Source organism: Choloepus didactylus, chromosome 3 (genome assembly GCF_015220235.1).
Source record: "Choloepus didactylus isolate mChoDid1 chromosome 3, mChoDid1.pri, whole genome shotgun sequence".
Classification (NCBI taxonomy): Eukaryota; Metazoa; Chordata; class Mammalia; order Pilosa; family Megalonychidae; genus Choloepus; species Choloepus didactylus.
In genome coordinates, this window is record NC_051309.1 from 79,828,510 (window position 1) to 79,845,525 (window position 17,016).

At 40.6% G+C, this 17,016-nt stretch overlaps 1 protein-coding gene across 2 annotated transcripts in view; it reads left to right on the forward strand.

The window, feature by feature from the left end:
• PARM1 (prostate androgen-regulated mucin-like protein 1) overlaps positions 1–17,016 on the forward strand; it is a 112,567-nt gene that overhangs the window by 48,224 nt on the left and 47,327 nt on the right. The window lies entirely within an intron of this gene.

Sequence of the window (17,016 nt, forward strand, 5' to 3'; positions counted from 1 at the left end):
TGATATCTTTAGCCTCATTGCTCCCCACTTCCCCATTTTGCATTCTAGTTTCTGAAAATAAAGTCATCTGATTTTGGGAATTTTGTACATGATGCCCCTTCAGTTGGAAATGCTGTCCCTCTTCTTCCTATCCCCTGTGCTTCAGAGCCTAACTCCTACACCTCCCTCACATCCATTATTAGAGGTCACTTCATTCAGAACATCTACCCTAATGCCCTGATGCTCCTCTCCAATGTGCTGGGACAGTACCCTGTGCCATCACTAATTCTAGTGCATTCTAGTCTCATGTTTATTAATTGGCTAACTCCACTGACTATTAAACTCTGCAAGGACAGTCACATTGCTCATTATTTTATTCCCAACACATAGCAGGGTACCCAATACATGGTGAGCTCTAAATACTTATTTTTTTAAATTAAAAAAAAGTGAGGATTTGAGTTTGTCAGAATATAGAAAACAGAAGAGACCAAGAAATCAACTATTCTTCAAATACGTTATGTCTAACTGGGACCATTTAAGAGAATTGTTTTGCAGGGAGGAGGGAGTTGCTCAGGTTTAAACTGGAACCTGCTGAATGTGGTGACAAAAAGTCATCCAAGAAGAAATGCTCTGTGTGCAGTGGGAATGATGGAATTGCAGCTGATTTGAGAGTGAAGCTGGAGATTCAGACTTGTTGATGCCTGGAGACTTTGCCACTTTGCTCCTGGAGAATTTTGCTTTTCTCCCTCTACGCAGTAGTGTTTACCTAGACTGATCTGATTGTCACTGTATTACAGTGAAACAGAAATCAAAACTATTACCAGATATACTCTTCTCCACGTTGTGTGCACAATCCTACATAGGAAGGAGAATTAATTTGTATCTTTTTAGTGTGCCGTCACTTATTTAAGCAGTAAAGGAAAGGGTGGATTTCAGAGCAAGAAGCCAAAGCTGAAGTGCTGCTGATTCAATTACACAGCAAATAGAAATGCTAATTCTGATCTTGCAAAGAATAATTTTGGCTTTTCTATACATCATTATTTGATAAGGACTTAGTAAAAGGTAGATTTTCTGGATGAAGAATTGTGAATGCAATTATAGCCCCAGGGCCTTACCAAGCAGGAGTGCTGGTGATTCAGCCTGCGAAGACCTGAATGACAGTTGATGAGTGCTTTTAGGGTGAGATGTGAATCAGTCATGCTAAAAGCGGACTCTGAGCTGGAGACAATGTGTGCCAGTAATCTGGCTGACCCATAGTCACTGCCCCAAAGAACATGGGACATCTGTCCTATGGCCTAAAGAATGATCCACCCAGAATTCCCTTTTATATAAGGAAATACAAGGAAATAGGCTATATAAGGAATTTGTAAGTCCAACTGGGCAGGAAAAGTCCTTTCTTTTGTATGTATAACTTAGAAGGGTGTGTGTGTACGTGTATGTGCATGTGTGGGTTAATACTTCACCAGGGTACAAAGTTAATTCCCTTAGTAGCCTCCATGTATATAGGAATGGGATCCTCCTTACAAAAAGATCTTAAGGGTTAATGAAGTAGTCAGACCTATCTGGGTCCAAATCCCAACTATGCCTCTTGGAAGCTGATTGACTTTGGATTAGAACTTGGGCACTGGGGAGGGTGGTGACAGAAATAAGGGAAGCCCAGGGGAGTTGGTTTGATGGGAAAATATGACCCTGGTTTTAGACCTGACACTGAGTGCACAGCCCAAAAGGTATTTGGAGATTTTATTAGTCACGGTTCTTTAGGGATACAGAACAGACAGGATATATGTGTGTGTGTGTGTGTGTGTGTGTGTGTGTGTGTGTGTGTGTGTGTGTGTGTATATATAATGTAAACATTATGATATTTTTATAAAAATTGTCTCACTTGACTGTGGGGATGGGCAAGTCCAAATTCCATAAGGCAGGCTGCAACTGGGGAACTCAGATGAAAGTTTTTGATGAATTCCCTAGGACAAGCTAGCTGGCTGAAGTAGAGAAGGAAATTCTCTCAATGACTGCAGAAATCATCACTTCTACTTTTAAGACCTTCAACTGATTGGATGAGACTTCTCTCACTGCTGAAGACAATCTTTTCAGTTAATTTTAGATGTAATTAGCCATAGATGCAACCAACTTACTGATCCACAAAATATCTTCACAGTAACAATCAGACAACCAGACACCATAATCAGGCCAAGTAGACACATAAACTTAACAATCACCAAGTTAGAGGATGGGGATGCAAAAGAGAATGAAAGGCTGGATATATGGATCTGAGAATCACCTTTAAAGTAAAGCATGAGGTAGAGCTGCCTCTGCCTCAAATTAAGCATATAAATCTGGGTGTCGATGTATAGTCCCAACATCTCTAGAGGGAACATAGGAATATAGTGAAGAAGTGGTTCGTTAAAGTTTACAATAGGCAGAGTCATTTTTGAATAAATTTTTCTTTGCAACAACTTTAATAAATTTATTCTAAATAAGTTTACCAAAAGCAAAATTATTCTTTGAGTTGAGCTATCCACAGAGCCAATTTTTATACTGCTTGCACAGTTCACCCAAGTGAGCTCATGTCACCAGATTCTGTCCTTCCAGATTGATGTGTTTAATAGCATCTGTCAGCAGTAGCTGTGGAGTCACATTTTAATGGATCCCAAAGATTTTCATCAGAATATGCTGTACTCCAATAACAGTTCCACTGACACCTCCCAGGTTGGCTCTTCTGACACTTTCTTCAACAGGGGGTGGTTGTGCTGCAGGCATTTGAGAAATATCGAGGGCAGCAGCAATTAGAGGTTGGTTAACAAACAGAGCGCTGAAGATGATGTTTTATGTGACTGTGTACCAAGTAGCGATTTATTTTATTTTAAGCAGAGATGCAATCTCCATGAGTAAGGAGAGCAAGCCACTTCTTTGTGGAATAGCAAATGTGTTAGATAACGAGAGTCCTAATTTTTAGGCAAATTAAAAATCCTGAAAACTTTTTTACACAAGCAACAGTTGAGGGGCAATTAATCACATTAAATGAGACTTCACCATAGAATTTCTTGAAATAGACCCTTCTCCTTGTCATTTAACTTATGTTATTAAAATTCATTACCACAACATCTTTTACATAAAGCTTGGTTCCCCACCTATATTGATTTCAACTGATTTAGTTCATTATGAGGGACATTTTTGCAAAGGGGATATACTTCTACAAAATTAATAGATTACCCTAGTAATGCCTGAACCAGAAATAAGATTTGTCATATTCATGCCCTTGGGTGAGCAACAAGCATATGCATATAACTGTAACCTCCTAATGATTGAATTTCCATCCCCTACCCCATTTTCCTTATTCAAGGAAAGTGCATATGCATGGTTTCCTACTCCCCTAAAATGGTCTGCCTGTCTTTTCAAACATATCAGGACTTGGAAAACATTCCATGAGAAAATAAAATTAGAAGCCCTCTCCTAGAGTCTCTGATCATGAGTTTGGTGTTGCTGTCCAATGTGGTTCTATCCATAGTCTCTATCCTCCACCCAAAACCTAGTTGTGAAAATAGCCCCCTCAGCAGAGAAGCCAAGCATATCTCTGAGGTCCCTTATGGGAAAGAGGGTTAATAATCAGGGAAACTGAGGCTCAAAGAGGAGAAGCAGCTTGTCCAAAGAACCACAGCTTGTTACCTTCAAGGCTGGATGGAGAATGCAGAGCTCCGAAAGCTGCCTCAGCACTGCCAGCCTGTCTTCCCTGTATCTTAAGTCAGTAGCCAACCTCACTTTTATTTCGATTTCCATAGCAGACGGTTATCTTCAGGCTCCAGGAACTATTTCCTGACACTGTAAGTTATAAAACCTGCAATTTGGGAGACATTTTAAGAGGCAGAAAGGACCTGAAGGGCAGAAATTATCATTAATTAATGCCTTCCATCATGTGCTACTTAATAGCTTCCCAAGCCCCTTGACCTACTTGTTTATCCCTGAGTTTTCAATGTATTTAACAAAATAGACAATGTGTGGGGAGAACAGGAGGTAGAGGAGAAAACATGATTATACCAATCTCAGAGGTCTTCATTCAGCATCAACATACCTGAGGGAAAAATAGAGCTGAATTGTAGTGGTCAGTGGAAAGGCTAGATGAAATATAAAGCAAACGTATATCTCTTCCCACATGCCTTCTTCCATATGGTTTAGATACCTGGGTGTGCTATTCATGGCAGGCACTCAATATCCATTTGTTGAATTGGACCTAAACAAACAAAAGTCTAATCGAATTTTAAAAGCATAAACTGCTAAGGGATGCTTTAAATTTAAATATAAGAGCAGAATGCCATTCTCGTGAGGGTGTTCTTGCTTTCACTTCATAAGCCTGTTAAAGGCAGGCTGAGACAACTCATCTAAAAATAATGAGGTACCAGTCCCTGATTGTTGCCAAGTGGTATTTCCTCTGCTCCCTCAGCCTGAGGCCACTCAGCCTGCTGCATGTCATACTGAGACTCATCTGAAAACTCCAGGAGTTTTTGAACTCTTTATAATAAGGTAGAAAATTGCAACTCACATTTAGCAGGTGGTTTTTTGTTTTGTTTCTGATGTGTTTCTATGGGCATGTGAGACAGCTCACCTTTCACAGGCATCAGTCCAGAGAGTAGCTCCGGGTGTGCTGACAGGTCCAGCTGCCTGCATCTCCATCCCTGGTTCGGGGCTGCAGAAATTTGCCATGAGGAGCAATAATCTCCCACTAAGCATGCCAAAAAATGCCTTTTAAAAAAATCATTACATTAAATGAAGCAAAGGCATTTGGGCTCAGGTTCCAGTTAGAGGTCAACATAATAGCCCAATTTTTACAGAGCTCCTACTTTGTGCCAGGCATTGTGATGGTTCTTTACATAGTGGATCATTTATTCTGCAAGTAATGGAAAACCTGAACAATAATGGCGTAAACCCATTAAACAATTATTGGTTATTTAACAGGAAATCTGGAGATAGGCATCCCAGACCTGGTTTGGCAGATCAGCAGTATTGTCAAGGAGAATGGCTTTTTCTCTCTTTCGCTTTTGTCATCTTTAGTGGGTTAACCTGCATCCTTAGCTTCACAAGAAGGCTGCCATGGTGCAAGACATCACTTCTGTGTTAAACAGAGGAAGGGGGTGCAGGGCAGGGTAAGTAGGCACCAAGAGAGTCTTCCTTTCTTATATATTCCTTTTAGGGGATGGCAAAACTTTTCCAGAAGTCCCTTTGCCTACATCCCATCAATCTCACTGCACAAAATTGGGGCACATAGACACCCCTAGCTGCAAAGGAGACTAGGAAGGGAACAATTAGCTTTCATAGCCTCTATAGGGAGGCAGGCAGGAAGGAGATTTGAAGTGGCTGCCAAATTAGCCAAGCTATGGTGTCTGCCTTATGTGGATTACTTCTTTATCCTCACAACAACTCTATGAGGAGAGGTACTTTCTGAGGAAGCTGAGAAATAGTGTGTAAGAATCTTGCCCAACAGAAAATAAAAAAATATTTGCAAAGTTCCCCTGAGGGACTGGGTGAAAATGTGCAACTATTAAACTTACCCACCTGGGGAATTCCTGATATTCTCACAAGCAGTAGGGACTCCCAGTTTAAGTCAACCCCTCAATCTTGGGGTCTGCCCTTACGAAACTTATTCCTACAAAGGAGAAGCTAAGCCTACTTATAATTATGCCTAAGAGTTATCCCTAGAGAACCTCTTTTGTTGCTCATATGTGGCTTCTCTCTCCCAACCAACTCTGCAAATAAACTCACTACTCTTCCCCTTACATGGACATGACTCCTAGGGGTTTAAGTCTCCCTGGCAACGTGGGATTGAGAATGCCTTCTTGACCAAAAGAGGGAAGAGAAATGAAACAAAATAAAGTTTCAGTGCCTGAGAGATTTCAAATAGAGTCAAGAGGTTATTCTGGATGTTATTCTTATGCATCATATAGATATTCCTTTCAGTTTCTAGTGTATTAGAATAACTAGAAGGTTAATACCTGAATCTGTTGAATGGTGATCCAGTGGACTTGAGTCTTGATGATGACTGTATAACTATGTAGTTTTTATTATGGAATGGGCAGATGAGTAATAAAATAAAGACTATATATATAAATAATGGGGGGATAAGGGGTATGGGATTTTTTGATGTTTTTTTTAATTTTTCTTTTTTTTGAAGTAATGAAAATGTTCTAAAATTAATTGTGGAGATGAATGCCCAACTATATGATGATACTGTGAGCCACTGATTGTATACTTTGGATGGATTATATGGTGTGTGAATATATCTCAATAAAATTACATTTAAGAAAAGGAATCTTGCTTGAGTTCACACAGCTAATAAGTGGTTTGGCTTATAGTTTTAATCATAATAGGTAGCAGTATAGCATAGTGGTTAAGAAAGCAAACTGTAGAGTTAGACTGCCTTCTAGAGTTTAAATCCATGCTGTACTATTTTCTAGCTGTATATTTTGGAAAGTTATTTAACCTCTTCTTACTACAGTTTGCTCACCTATAAACTGAGATTAATAATAATAATACTTACCTTGCAAAGATTAAGTGACTTAATTCTTGTAAAGTACTTGGAATTTAGCATTTAATGAGAATTAGAAAAGTGTTAACTAAGAAGCTATGAAATAAGCAGTTTTGTTTTTAGTCATCCTAAACTAGAAATAGCCCAAGGTCCATCATCAGTAGAATGGGTAAATAAATTGCAGTATATTCATAAGATTGAATACAACTGAACAATGAAACAGTCTCACAGTTAGTTAAAGAAGCCAGACACAAAATAAAAGTACACACTGTCTGATTCCATTTATATGAAGTTCAGAAACTAGAAAACTAATCTCTAGTGATAGAAGATAGAATAAGATTTTCCTTTGCAGGGTTATGATGGGGAGATGGTATAAGGGAACTTTCTGGGATGCTGGAAAGTTTCTATATATTTATCTGAGTGGTGGTTACAGAGGTAAAAATTCATTGAGTTGTACAATTAAGATGTGTTCATTTTGCTGTTATGTAAGTTACACTTCAATTTTAAAAGTAACTGCTAAAATACATAATAGTCTTAGACATTAATATGATTGCAGAAGAATGTAGCAGAAGTATGTGGTATACTTTGAATATTCCCAATTAGGAATTCTAGGTTCTATTTTTACTGAATCACACTGCATAGGAATTTAGAACCTAACTTTTATAGGTTATCAAAACCTTTGCCACCATTGCCCAATTTTGTCCTAATAGATATAGAAAGTTTGTGAGGCATATTAAGTTGCAGTTTGCACAAATTCATCTCATTTGTGTTCCAGTATTTTTTTTCCTTCTAACCATTTTTCCAAACCATATATATACATTTAACTTTTTTGTTGTCAATAAAAACTATCTGAAGTCATTTCCATTTGTCAAGAGTAATCTTTTGATAATTATATATTAAAGATTTTTTAACTTCTATGTTAATATTGGGGAGCATGAATTCTGATTGAGAAATTGGATTGCATACAGGTGGTAGCTGTAAATTCAGTCTGAATATGAAAATTATTTTTTAATTAGAGAAATTGTAGGTTTACAGAAAAATCATGTAGAAAATACAGAATTCCTGTTTACCTCCCTCGTTATTAATAGTTTGCATTAGTGTTGGTACCTTTGTTACAATTGTTGAATGAAAATTATTTTTTCTAAAGTTATGTTCACTTCAGTTCTTGAAGAATAACCATAACTACATTAAGATATGTGTTTCAGCTTAATAGTTTTAAGTGCCTGTTTTGGATGTTAATAGGCAACTTAAATGATTGCAGGCAAAAATGAAAATGTTATTATCTGCAGAAATGTCAATTACAGAGGGTTCCTACCACCCCTTCCTCCCCTCAAGAACTAAATGAGTAACATAATGTTTTCTCCAAAAGTTTCTAATTCCACTGTCTTGTGTTTTCATGTTGAAAGTAGTTTAGCTTTTTTTCTTCTGAGTGCCAATTTCTTACTAGTACCATTTCTTAATGTAACATGTTTACCTAGAATGTATTTTAACTATTTTTATATAGTGTAAACAGAAACATGCACATTTTGTACGTTGTGCTTTTTTTGTGTGTGGGGAGGACATATGCAGTGTGATCCAGTTGTTCTCCATCATTTGGTTGCGCTGACTTAGGAATGTTGGTCAATTTTAAATTGACCACTCTTTTAATTAAAATTAACTTTTAAATGTTTTTAGGAGTATGTGCTGTGAAGTGAACTGAAATTTGTAATATTTTGTGATGAACTGTATTGCTCCTAATTATTATAATGTAATAAAACTATATATGGTGTCAAAAAAATACACACACAAGCACACATACAAAAAAAAAAAAAAAAAACAACAATGAAGCATATCCATTCATACTGCTGACCTCTTTGGCTGAAAACCTTAGAAGAAAATGGTAGCAGGAAGAAGGTGTCTCGCCAATATCAGGGGTTATTAGTCTTGTCCCAGACCCGCTGCCCTCTCCCCCATCACAGGGAACATTGTGAACCCTTCCCAGTCACAGAGATGTGTTGGCACTGGAACCAACCCTGTCCTCTTGTCTGACCCCCAAAGGACAGTGGTGGACTTCGTTGGGAAAGCACACAGGAATACAACCCACAATAACATTTCATGGGTGTTATCCTGAAATCAGTCAAATTACTTATGGGATTCAGCAGTAAGAATGCCAGGATGCTTTGGCCCGAGATGCCCCTGAGCATTATCCTTCCAAAGGTGGATTGCCATGGAGCTGACCACTTAAGGAGCTTCAGCTCTTTGCGGAAAAAGGACTCATGTATAAGTTGAGCCAGAGATGAAGTGGGAAAAGAAATGGACAAGTGCATTCAGACTTACAGGCAGTGTTGCTACTGCAGCAGGTCTGCCTCTACCATTTTGGGGATTCTAACCCTAAGAAAAGATCCTCTGTAGAAAGAGGGTCAGAATCAAAGCAGCTGATATGGCCTTTGTTACATTCTGATGTTTCTGTAGGCCATGGGGTATGAGGAGGGACCTGACAGTGATTTGAGCTTACAGGAATTGGGATGGAAGGGCATGCCAACTTTTTAACCCAGGCAAGAGAAGGTGGCATTTTACAAACACAAAAGGCCAAAAGCTATTTTTTTTTTTTAATTTTCAATCTCATAAGAAACTTTTTTGAAATTTCAGTAACTGCTTGAGCAAACAAGAAATACAGCACGGCAACATGGGAGCTGAACTGGGCATACAGGCCAAAGGATGTGGGGTTGAGAGCACATGAGTGAGTATAGGGAGGGGAGAAACAGCCTCAGCTCTAGGCAACCAGAGGAGGTTTTTTTCTTTAAAGTTGGTCCCCCAAATCACCCAAAGTAGTACCTGACTTCCTCCATCCCCTGTGCTTGCAAATGTCTAGAAATTCTGTGACAAAAATAAGGGATGGGAAAGGGGACCCTGCCCACCAAAGCTGCCTGGGAAATGTATCCAGGTCAGCCTCCATCCCAGGTTCGGGTGGGTCCAGTCCCAGCTTTGGCCTGCGCTGCCCTTACAGATCCCTGGTGCCTTTATCATTGGGTTCACTAGTAGGGGTCCCTGGAAATGGGCTGCAGGGGCCTGGATGGGAGCCCAGGCTGGACCATGGGCATGTCTTGACTGATAACAGGAACATATTTAGATGTGTGTCTTCTTTTCCTGGGCCCCACAAATGTTAGGACTGGGCCTGGGGAAGGGAAGTTCTAGAGAACCTGACATTGTGTTTTAGAAAATCCCCTGAATGAAGCATTAGGTGCTCTTTTCCTCCCTTCCCATTACCCACTGCACACACCCACCTCCACCTTCAACCACAAAGCAGCCTGAGAGAAATCACTTGCCCTCACTGTATTTTCTCCACTGCCCCAACCTGAGGAACCCCAACATGCTGCATTCAGGATTTCAGGCATCTGTTGGCATCTTTCTCAGCACAGCCTCCTCCCTGGGTAGACAACCACATTCCTCCCAAGCGAGAAGTGAGTCTTGGGGTGGCATCTTACAGTCAAAGACAGATGCTGCTTCTGGGGAAAAGAAAGGAAATGGTATTTTCTTTCCCCAGGAAGTACAAAATTCTTCACAAATGTTATTCTGTCATTATCATTCACTGTACCCTCGGGGAGCCTGGTGATATCATTAGTCCTGTTTTATGGATAGAGAAATTGAGTAATACACCAGGTCCACAGGTTCTGATTTAGTGGCTGGAAAACAGAGGTTCTTTTCCTTTTTTTCTGGCTAGAATTGTTTCTTATTTCCATATACAAAATTCTCTGAAGAATATGGCTTTTGTACTTCAAACAAGGTCTTCTTAAACACAGTTTGATGGCTGTGGGACATACACATTCTGTCTAGACATATAGCTTTCAAGTACCATATGGCTGGACTAAACTGATCAGTAACGGTTTTGCAGATGTTAGGTGAACCTTCTGGAGCATTTGGTGCCCACAGAAGCTCCAACCAAAGACAGCATGGTGAATTTTTGTAGGTGTCAGGGTCCAAAACCAGTGGCATCAATCAACCCAAATAACTCCAAAACTTAGGTTTGATCTTGAAAAAAAAATCATCATTTTAAGATTTTTTTTACTCTTTCTCTCAGAACAGTTGCTGAAGTTCTATCCTCTGGCAATGCAAGAATAGTAGGATTGGCTTCTGTTTGGCCAATGAATTGATGGTTGGCATTTCAAGAGCTGGGTGACTCTAGTCTGTACCATGCATTGAGAGAGGGAATCCCTGCAGTCCTCAAAATAAAGACAAACAAAATAACAAAAGACTGTTTAGAGGAGTGTTCCAGTTTGCTAATGCTGCTGGAATACAAAATAACAGAGATGGGTTGGCTTTTATACAGAGGGTTTTTTGGTTACAAAGTTACAGTTTTAAGGCCATAAAGCATCCACACAGGGTACCTTCACTGAAGGATGGCCGATGGCATCCGAAAACCTCTGTTAGCTGGGAAGGCAAGTGGCTGGTGTCTGCTCCGGAGTTCTGGTTTCAAAATGGCTTTCTCCCAGGACATTCCTCTCTAGGCTGCAGCTCCTCAAAAATGTCACTCTTAGTTGCTCTTGGGGCATTTGTCCTCTCTTAGCTTCTCTGGAGCAAAAGTCTGCTTTCAAAGGCCGTCTCCAAAATGTCTCTGTAAGTTACAGCTCCTCTCTCAGCTCCTGTGCATTCTTCAAAGTGTCCCTCTTGCTGTAGCAAGCTCACTCCTTCTGTCTGAGCTTATATAGTGCTCTAGTAAACTAATCAATGCCCATGCTGAATGAGCGGGGCCACACCTCCATGGAAATTATCTAATCAGAGTTATTACCTACAGTTGGGTGGGTTGCATCTCCATGGAAACACTCTAAGAATTACAATCTAATCAACACTAATTCATCTGCCCATACAAGATTGCATCAAAGATAATGGCATTTTGGGGGACACAATACATTCAAATTGGCACAAGGAATATCCTAAAAATAACAAAAACCTGTTCAGAAGCATATCCTGAACATAACAAACGAATGCTTAGAGGCCCACCCAGAATTTCCTATTAGCTGGTCATTTTCATAGAACTTATAGACAATCAAAGGGGAATACATTTCTGCTATCATGGCCCAGCACATGAGCCAGAAAATTTCTGTTTTCCAAAGGGCAGCAAATTCACATATTTACTCAGTGAGTGTTTATTGAGTGCCTTCTATGTCCCAGACACTAAGACAGAGAACAAGCTACAGTGGTTATTCACAGGCTGCTTCCTAGTGGGAGACAAGCATGGAGAGAAATTAGGGCTCAGTATAATGTCTGCTACAGTTACAGTCTGTATGAAGTGCTGTGACCACACAGACAAGAAAGGCTCTATCTAGTTAGTGAATAGGGCTCAGTATAATGTCTGCTACAGTTACAGTCTGTATGAAGTGCTGTGACCACACAGACAAGAAAGGCTCTATCTAGTTAGTGAATATTGCATAGAGGAGGTGAGGCTCTAGACTTCTCAGAACTGGGGTGGGCAGATGGGAGTTGGGAGCAAAGAGTCAGCGTAGGAGAATCAGCAAGTGCAAAAGCAGGGAGGCAGACAGACTCGGACTATTTCAGTAATTTACGGTGATTCAGATTGCTAAGACGGCAGGCCTCGTAAGGGGTAGAGTGGTTAGAGATCATAAAAGGGTGTAATGAACTGCCCTGCCATGGAGTTCAGGATTTTTCCAGAGTACATTAGGGAGCCTGTGGCAGGACTGAAAGGAAGGAGCAGGAATAACTTTTTAAAAGACCACTCTAGTGGCCCACAGTGGAGAAATTAGAGACAATATAAGAAAACTGATGACTGGTTGCCTTGCAAACATGAGGTCCAGACTTCAAACACCCTCAAGAATTTCTCAGTTCATGTGGTTAAATGGTTAGGCCTGGAGCCAGTTTGGGGTTGGGGTTCAAGCTTCAGGTGTGCCATGTATTGCCTGTGTGACCTTAGGGAAGTTACTTAACTTGCCACCTGTGAAACTGAGATAACAATGGTGCCTACTTCACAGAAGTTGTATTTTGATTAAGGGAGATGCTGTATGTAAAGTGCTTAGCGCAGTGCTCAGCATAGAACACTCAGTTTATTCACTCATTCAAAACTAAATTTTTTTGAATGCCCAATGCCAGGCAATGAGGACACAGTCGTGCCCAAATCCACTACAATGCCCAATCCAGGTGAATCCTGGATCTAAAGGGGGAAGTGGACATTAAACAAAGCTTCTCATGAGCAATTATATAGTTACATTCTGGGTTCAGTGCTATGAAGGACAAGGTATCCTGAGAACACATAAGAGGGGTGTTTAAGGAGAAATTACCTGGAGAGTCAGGGAAGGTCTCTTTGAAAAGCTCCTTAAGCTGAGACCAGAGGATGAATCGGAGGCCAAGGAAAGAGGGAAGACTTGCCAGGCAGAGCGAATAGAACCAGTGAAGGCCGTGAGGCAGGAACAAGTCTGGTGTGTGTGAGGAACTGCTGGGGACCGAGGCTGGAGAGGCAGACCAGGGCTGGTTCACGGACAGAGTTCTAGGTAGCGGTGAAGAGTTTAAATTTTATCCTCAGTGCTTTGGGAAACCAGTGCAGACTTCGTTTCTTCCCCCCACCTTTGGAAGTAGAGTGATATGGTCCACTTTGCCTTTCAAGAAGCTCACTGTGGTAGCTGCATGGAGATAATGCTGCAGCTGTGGAGCCTCTGCCAGACAGACGGGGCTTGATCCAGAGACCACAGGCAATGCTCTGGGCTGACTTGGCAGCAACGGGAGAGGGCTTGCCTGCATTTTTATCAAGTTTCACCAAATTTGCAGAAGTGTTGTCACATGTTTTCTCCGGTACTTGACAAGCTGAGGGCAGGAAAGGACATGGACAGGGGAGTAAAAAATATAAGTGTGCAACACATGTAATCAACCTGCTTGGGACGCTGGCACTGGCCAGATTTGCTGCTCCTGAAATCTAGGAGGAGGTGACAAAGTTCAGAATGCTCATCATCCCCTGGCACCCAACACCTCACACCAGTGTTGCTGATGCCCGGCCAGGCCAGGAGGCCAGAGCACATCTTCAGAACACAGATGCTCTACCCATTGGCTTGCAGTTCCTTCAGCACTGTGAGAACTCACCTCCATGTCACAGCCATAAGCCCCCAAATCCTCCTAGCAAGGCAAAAAAACAGTGATCGAGCCAGATGCCACCTCTTTCAAAAATCAGAGATATTTGAGACCACAAGACAAAGAGACTGTGATATTGGCCTCCCCCTTAAAGGACAATGGGCATGGCAATGAATACTTTTCTATCCAACCAAGGATCTGCTTTTCTTCTGATTGACAACCTATCAGCGATTCTTGCAACAGAAAAGTTTTAACCTCACCAAAACTTCAGGAAAGGCTATAATTTGTAGACATAAAAGGAGGAATTTCAGATTTAGTTGACTGTCATGCCCCTAGACCTCTCATTTTGTCTAAGGCTAAGAGATCTCCTTCCTCAAGTCCCTCCATTTTACCACACAACTTACCTGGCAATGTCACTCTGTTTGGGGGCAATGTTCATTTTCCTCTAATTCAGAGAGTAATGGTTTCACCAAATTTTATTAATTCTGCCATTTTCTCAAGGGAATATTAGATCTAATTCCTTTCTTCAATGGAAAGTGACTACATTGAGTGGGAAGGTACATGGAGGCATTGAATCAATTTTACTTCTTCAGTTATCCAGTCTGTATGTGGACTCCCCCATGTTTACTCTGTAATGGTGATTATTAAAGTTTTATTAGCATTTTTTAATTCAGTTTTATTGAGATATATTCACATACCATACAATCATCCATGGTGTACAATCAGCTGTTCACAGTACCATCTTATAGTTGGGCATTCATCACCCCAATCTATTTTTGAACACTTTCCTTATATCAGAAAGAATCAGAATCAGAATAAAAATTAAAAAAAGAACACCCACATCACCTCACAGGGGCATTCCCAGGCCACTGGGAGGTTGGCTATGTAGGGTGTGGTAAATTCTGCCTTCAGCAGGCCTTCACCTTCCTAGCTCTGGGACAATTAGCTGTGGGCGTGCAAAAGGTTATTATCCATGCCAGATACTGAAGTGGGTGCCCGAGGTTTGGATGGCACTTCCCGCTGCACTTGACTGCGCAGTGTAACTCTGGGCCACGGTGCCACGCAGGGGAGTTCCCAGCCCGTTGAAAAGATGACTGTATGGGGCATGGTAATTTCCCCCTTTTTGCAGACCTCCATCTTCCTATCTCTAGGAGAGTTAGCTACAGGTCTGCAAAAGGCTATCGTCCATGCCAGATACTGAGGCAGGTGCCCGGAGTGGGGAAGGCAAACACCCATGCTCGACTGTGTGGTTCTTGCTGCCAGATCCACAGCCGCTTTTGGGATTTTTAAACTAATCGCTCTCCAAACACCAACCCCCGGTTTCTCCTGACCACAGCATGGCTGCTGGCTCCCTAGCAGCCTCACTCACTCATTTCTGAACGTAGACTCTTGGATTCACCAAGTGCATGGTCCCTGTGGATTTAGCAGACCTTGTCTAGTCAGTGCAGTGCTGGAACTGGTATTCTGGAGCACTTTCTGGTCTTTTATCTAGTGTTTTTCATGGAGACATTTTTTGTCCTGACTCTCCTAATCTGTCATCTTCCCTTCTCCTCCCTTGATTTTTAAAATAGATTTTACCTTGTATGTATGTGTCCCAAAACTATATTTTTTAGTTTGCATGTTTTTGAACTATGTATAAATGGAAATCAAGATTTTCTTTAGTTATTTACTATGATTACATGTCCCAATTCAAAATGTTACCATGAATACATATATTTTAAAATACTTTAATCAAAGACATCTCATTTCAGAAAATTTCCTCCTTTCTCTCAATCTATTAAGCTTAACTTGCAAGGTAAGAAGAAAAAAGAAAAAAAGAAAAAAAGAACAACAGCTATGCTGCATGTTTTTAGCTGTAATTATCTTCCCCTTGAGTTCACGTAGCATGTGTGGGGGCATCGGGCATTCCCCAATGGCTCTACCATTGTGAGATGATACTGACCCCTCAGAGCACTCCATCTTCCTGGGCCACAGGGATAGGTTCAGGGTAAACAGGGCCAAAGTCAGGTCAGTAAGCATCAGACCTTTCTCTTTTTTCTGGAACTATCAGGAACAGACAGTTGTTTTTACTGGGATTACAATTGACCTTTGCTTTAAAAAACAAAACAAAACAAAAACAAACCAAAAAAGACAACAAAAACCCTTTTATTTGCTTTATTAGAGAAGTTGTGGGTTCACAGAACAATCATGAATAAAATAAAAGATTCCCATGTGCCACCCCATCACCCACATCTGTGTGGAACATTTGTTTGCTTTTTAAACCTATAGATTATCACTGTTAACTGAACCTCAATTATGTGGTAAATCTTGGTTATAACAACATAACAGGTGATTTTGCTGAAATGAAGGCAAAAAAGAGAAAAATATCTTCAGAGAATAAATATAATTTATGCATTGTGTATGTCTTTATTTTATTACTCATGCACCTAGCACTGGGCCATCAACAGAACACCCAGTTATATGTGATAATTAAATACAGACATACTAGAATTAAGATAAAAAGCATAGTTTCACCCCAATTTTTTATATATATTTTGTTCTGAATGTATATTTGTTAAAAAGGGGGGACAGAACAATTTCTATTTGGCAAGTTTTTTAAAACTTGATTTATATTTTTACAATATTTATACAAAAGATGTTTAGGCCCCCATTTGTATTCTTGCTCTGGGCATGGCAGTAAAGTGCAACCTGGCTGGAACCTATTTTCCACAGCTCCAATCCTCAATTTTTCTCCAAATACATGGCAGTTCTTCCCCTTCTATTTCTCTCTATTCCTTTAGCACCCACTGGTGTACCACCAGTAGAAAGATATCCTAACATGTCTAGCACTGAGGCCACTCCTGCCACCTCTGGCAGATTCCCACACACATCTGCTGAGTCATGCTGCTCCACTCTGACCACATCTTCCTGTGCAGAGTTGTGCAGATTCATCTCTGGAGGTCTGGGGCTGAAGACAATTGTGTTGGGGCTGTGTGTGTGTGTGTTGGGATGGAGAAAAGACATAGAAAAAGGTAGGAATACAGAAAGGAAAATGACAAAGAAGAGATATCTTAAAGGAGTAAGTGAGAAGATACACACCTGCAGAAATGATAGTTGATGGGTATCAGAGAAACCAAATTTATCTGTTTTAGAATTTCAGAAAGACTCTAAGGCAGATGGTAAATAGCCAGTAACTGTATGGAACAGTGGTTTCAGGGACTTCTGTGACTGGCACACGCATACACCAGTCTGGAATGGGTAGAATGGCTGAGATCGCAGTGAAAAACTTACTGAATATGTTCAAGTGCTGATTGTGGTGATGAATGCATAACTCTGTGATGATACTGTGAACAATTGATGGTACATTGTGGATGATTGTAGGGTCTGTGAATATATCTCTATAAAACTGCAGGAAAAAATATAAACAGAGGGACACAAGTGTTGACAAAACGTGGAGAGAGGGATCTACCTATTCACTGTTGGTGGGGAAA